Raw genomic sequence first — 5,585 nt, 5'->3', positions numbered from 1 at the left:
TTTTTTTTTTTTTTTTTTTTTTAATAGAAAGGTGAACAAATTTGATGTGGAATTGCCCCCATTTTCAGAGTAACTTTAAAGATGAGCTGCATTTTAAGGAATAAATTTAAACCCAAGATTAGATCTGACAAAAATTACAATTACAATGTAATTCACTTTTACTGATCACTGCTCACAGAGAACAGGCAGCTGTGTAAGAAATTTCACTGTGCAAAAGCCATTTTCCTATGTGAGCTGCTGTGCTTGCCTTTCACCCATACCCATCAGAATCAGAAAAGGAATTTTTTTTTTAATGATGTTCCAGGCAAGAAATAGTTTTTTACCCTCCTGAATGCTGCTCACCTTTTTTCTTTTTTTTTTCTTTTTTAAATGGACAGCTTCTGTAAGTGCTAATTAGAGCCAATTATAGTTTGATTGACCTGTCTTGGTATTAAAATATCTTGCAGCTTTTTCTTTGCTCTTTCAAAATGGATATTATCCCTCTCTGCACATGTCAATTTGGAAGGCCATAGTTGTGGAGAAAGTTAGAATGGGAATTTTATATAAACCTGATTTTGAGGATGTAAACAGGAAACCCACCGCACAATGTCACAACATTTAAGATGATGTGCATGGAAAAACTTGTAGTAAAAGAAACGATTAATATATTTATAGACTGATTAATTCAAAGGCAAAATCAAACTATGGAAACATCATAATTAAGTTAAATTTCCTTTATTACTGTTTAAACTCCTTTCATTAGCAAAGCGATAGCAAACATTAACAGCACCACCTTTGCTTTCTATTGAGTCTAAATTTGTTTGCAAACATTTGGCCTGTGTTGTATTGGGATGTGTTTGCTACTGGAAATATGTAGCCAAGAGTCCGAAAAAACCCTCAAGTCTCTTTAGACAACACAAAAGTTTGTTTAAGAACTTCCTCTTTCTCGGCACAATTCTGCTGTGTGAAATTAAACCAATATATGTGTCTTAGTGTTCCTAAATGGACACACTTAGGCCAGTATAAACGTCCTCGCAGTGAGGATTATACTGCTATAACTCTATTAGTATACCCGGTCAAACTTTTCTATATAGCCTAATTCAAAAGAGAAAGATACCACTGATTTCAAAGGGAGCATTACTGGATGAAATCCTATGAAGTGTGGCATGGAAGAAGTCAGATTAGATACGTATATATTTAAAAGTTCAAACTAGCCTACGAGAGCCTAACTCTGCTCTCAAATGAAGCCAATGGGAGTTTTACCAAGGAACTGGAGCTCCTTAACAGCGAATACTTTTGAAAAATGCCCCCAAAATGTGTTAGATAATAGTTCTGTAAGACAGAAATACCTCTGCACCTACCTGGTATTCAGAGTCCTATAGGATAAGTGCAGCAGTCACCCTTAACAAGAGATGCATAGTGGGGGAAGGAGATGGGGGAAGCATTGTTATTATAACGTGTTAAATAAGTCCATGCGTTCCCCACCTTTATATTTTAATAGTGTAAACTATAGCTACTGGTAAGTTCAACAAGCACTGGCTGTGCGAGGCCATTAAAGGGATTTCTACTTAAAAGAAAGGTAAACGGAAAGCTGTTCTGGAATTCAGATACTCGGTGCAGGAGGGGCTTTGGCTGAGTGTCTTTGGGAAATGGTGGGCGAGACATTGCTCAGAGGACAATGAATAACAATGTAACTTTAAGCAAAGCCAGAAGGCAGCATCAGTGCATCCTGAAACTTATTTTTGTATTTATTTGTGCATTTTTATATGCCTGGCGCACGACCCTAGCAGATGTCTGAACAGCAGGGTTTGGGGTCAGACGGCTAGCTGAAAATGGTATGGAGCAATGAGCAGGGAAACTGTCTCTAGTTGTTGGATTCCTTTTATGTTCACAAACCAGTACTTTGTATCATCTTGGAAACAAACAGAACTACATTAAAGGCACGTGACCTTGTCATTAGTTTTTCCTCCTAACTGGAATAGCCTACTAGAAATTTGGCCAGCTCCGTGTGTCAAGAGGGCAATGTTATATTAAGGTAGGGCTAGAGTAAACCCATTCTGTGGAGGGTAGGGTTACCATACGTCTGGCTTTTCCTGAACATGTCCTCTTTTTTGGTTCCCTGTCCTCCGTCCAGGTGGGTTTGGAAAACGCAAGCAAATATCTGGGTTTTTGCTGTGCCTCTACTTTTCTCTGGCACTCCCGGCTTAGCTGCTTGGGGCTGGGGGCAGCGGGGAAAGGTGATTGGCTGTCGGGGATCACATGCTCTGCGCACAGGTCCTGGCAGCTGCTGGCAGGTGACAGAGAGACAGAGACAGCTGCGGGTGGGGAGGGAGGGGCACCGGCAGAGCTGGGGAGAGAGGGGGCTGTGGGTTGGGAGGGGCATCAGCAGACATAGGGGGTGGGGTAGAGTGGGGCAGGAGTGAGAAGCAGCAGCAGGGCTGGGGGGCTGTGGCTTGGAAATCAGAGGCAGGGGCAGGGCACGGGCATATCATTGCTCCCCCCCACAATCATATACCCCTTTCCCCTCTTCTTCCCCATCCCCCCCCCACATATTGCCAGTATTAAAAAAAAGGGATCTTAGAGGGCCTTACTCTGCTTCCTCACCCACTACAAAGCATCACTCGGAGTGGCAGCACTGGGCCCGTGCTGATTTCATTTCCTTTGCTATCTAAGACAAACAGACATTTGCTTTATGTGAACTACTGAAATCCACTGACATTTATTCCTCAGTACTGTGGCTTTTTAAAGCCACTCTGGCATTTACATATTTTAACAATGACTAGCTTTGTGCTGGGTTTGAACTACATGCAATGTGACCTTTTCTGTGGAAAGCAGTGATCCTAAGGAGAAAGTGCATCCATTCTACTGAGGGCCTAAGCGATGCGAAAAAGGCCCAACCAGAGCAGACCGAGGGCACTGGCACCTTTCCAGAAGCCAAAGGGTTAGGTCTGTTTATGTATTGTGATGCATTAAAAAAGGAGAAAACCTTAGTTCTGCTTTGTGCTCACTTTATTTTTTCATTTCCCTTCTTTCTGGGTCTGGTTTTGATGATTTCCTCTCATCTCCCCTTATGTCATTTCCCAATCTTTTATACCATCTCTTCCTTTACCCCCTTTCCTATTAGGACCTGTGGTAAATTGCTGCACAATCCTTATCTAAAATAGGAGAGAAACCCTGTTTTATTTTTTTCCCTCTCCTTTTCTTTCCTTTAATCTCAGCATATAGCTCAATGCTAGAGAAGGGCAAATGGCACAGAGTTTAGATCAGACTCCTCAATTTATCCAGAGTTCAGGAGTGCCATCCTGTAGAATGGAATAAAATGGTGACCTTTCTATAGCTTATTTTTTAAAGCCTCCTCCTCAAGAGCTCATGGAGGACAAAAGTAGTCCGGGAGTACCGGGGAAGGGCAAACACTGTATCTATCTCTAAAAAGGGGAGAAAAGGGGATCTGGGGAATTACAGACAAGTTAGCCCAACTTTGATTCTTGGAAAGATACTGAAACAAATTATTAAACAATCCCTTTGTAAGCAGTGAGAAGATAATAAGGTGATAAGAAAAACCAACATCAAGTTGTCAAGGACAAATCACGTCAACCAGTAGATATGTGTCTATGTCAGCAAGACTTTTGCTCCAGCCCCACATTACATTTCAAGCAAAATAGAGAGCTACAGCGTAGATAAAACTACTATAAGGTGCATGCACATGGGTTGGAAAAAAAACCCAAACGCAAGGGCAATTATCAATGGCTTATTTTCAAACTGGGAGGATATATCCGGTAATGCCCCACAGGGTTTGGTAGCAGAAACTATTTTCATTAATAGATTGGATGATGTGTATATTACATGTATATTAGATACCTACTTCTATAATATTGGAGGGGTTGTATTTGGGAGGACAAGATTGAATGATCTTGATATATTCGCTAAAAAGCCTGAAGTCAACACGATTAAATTCCAGAAGAAAAACAAGCACAAAGTACTTTGCTCTGGATGCATAAAGTGGGAAGAACGGACTAGGCAGCACTGCTACAGAAAAGTTCTGGGGATTATGGTGGACTACACACGACATGAGAAGATATCGCAAAAAAGGCAAACATACGAAAATGTGGGAGATTATTTCACTGTACATAGAAATATAGTGGGGTTTTTGGCAGAGTACTCATATGTCTAGTGCTCTAAGATGTAGTTATATGTTAATGAAATGTAGGGAAATCAGAGCGAGTCCAGGAGAAAGCATCAAGAATAAGAAGAGATTTGGAAAATATTACCCATGACAAAAAGCTGAAGAAATAGGGTTTGTTTAGCCTAGAAAAAAAGAAAAGCAAGGTGGCTTTATAAGAGTCATCAAATATGTAACAGGTTGTTAAAGAAAGGCATTGATCCGATATGCTCCATGTGTAGTATAAGACAAGAAAAAGTGGCTTAATTAGCAATCAGGATAATTTAGGTTAGATGTAAGGAAGAATCTTTTTAACTATAAGGACAATTAAGCATTGGAATACAGATAATTATGGATACTATGGCCTCCCCATCGCATGCTTTTTTTTCCCCCTCCAGAAAATTTTTTGGATATGAAGTACTGAGGAAAAAAACCCAAAGCTTCAGCTATACAAAGGCAATATAACACCTATCGTTTTAATAGGGATAAGGGCATTTAGCTAGGGTAACAGTAGACCAGCTAAGCATCTCTCGGCAAGCTATTCCCATGGTGATCAATCTTGTAGCCAACCAAGGAGAAGGTAAAGGTATAATCTGCCCAAGACCTAAGAGCCTGTAATACAGCTTACCAAAAATGGAAAAATACATGCCCTCAACACAAAGATAAGAGGACAACTGGTGACCATTGGCCACAAGTAAGTCTATGGTCTCTAAACCCAGAGACTGGTAGCACAGAATTTAATAGGGAATTTCATGAATATAAAAAAAATTCTACAGGATGATTCATAAAACTGATAAGAAATTGTTCCAAGCTGTATTTTTCAGCCATTAATGTCTATAGATCCCAATTATATTTCTATACAGGAATATTCATTTCAGTACTATTAAACACTAACTACTATTATAGGGCTTGTTAAGAGTTTGTAGTGTAGGGCAATTTGTATTTAACAAAGGAAAGAAGTATAAGAAATCTTTTTGGGGAAAAACAAGTTTATTGCAACTTTGTTATTCGATGCTAATTGTGTAAAATTAAATTGAATTCACCATTCAATGCAAGGTGGCAAAGGCAAGCAGTCAGGTGGTGGCCCTAGATTTTAGGAGGGCAAATTTCAACGAGCTAAGAAGGATAGTTGGAGAAGCACTGAAGACTCACACGGGAGGGGAGCTGGGTGTCCAAGGGGAGTGGTCGCTCCTTAAGGAGACGATCCTCCAAGCCCAGGGGAAGGTAATCCCCAGGAGGGCCAAAGGGGGCAGGAGAGCATATAAGTCTCCGTGGCTCACTAAAAACATCCGGGAATGTCTGCTTGCCAAAAAGGAGGCTTACTCCCAATGGAAAGGAGGGGTCATCACTAAGGAGGACTATTCAGCAGTTGCTCGGGGATGTAGGGGGATGGTTAGGAAGGCCAAGGCAGAGATGGAACAGGGGCTGGCTTCCCGGATTAAGGACA

At 40.9% G+C, this 5,585-nt stretch overlaps 1 protein-coding gene across 1 annotated transcript in view; it reads right to left on the bottom strand.

Annotated features, from left to right (window-relative positions):
* CNTN3 (contactin 3) overlaps nt 1-5,585 on the bottom strand; it is a 172,989-nt gene that overhangs the window by 61,339 nt on the left and 106,065 nt on the right. The window lies entirely within an intron of this gene.

This window comes from Gavialis gangeticus, unplaced genomic scaffold, assembly GCF_001723915.1.
Source record: "Gavialis gangeticus isolate Ggan-Ray unplaced genomic scaffold, GavGan_comp1, whole genome shotgun sequence".
NCBI lineage: Eukaryota > Metazoa > Chordata > Crocodylia > Gavialidae > Gavialis > Gavialis gangeticus.
The sequence above is the reverse complement of the archived record's forward strand: the minus strand, read 5'-3'. Positions and strand labels throughout refer to the sequence as shown.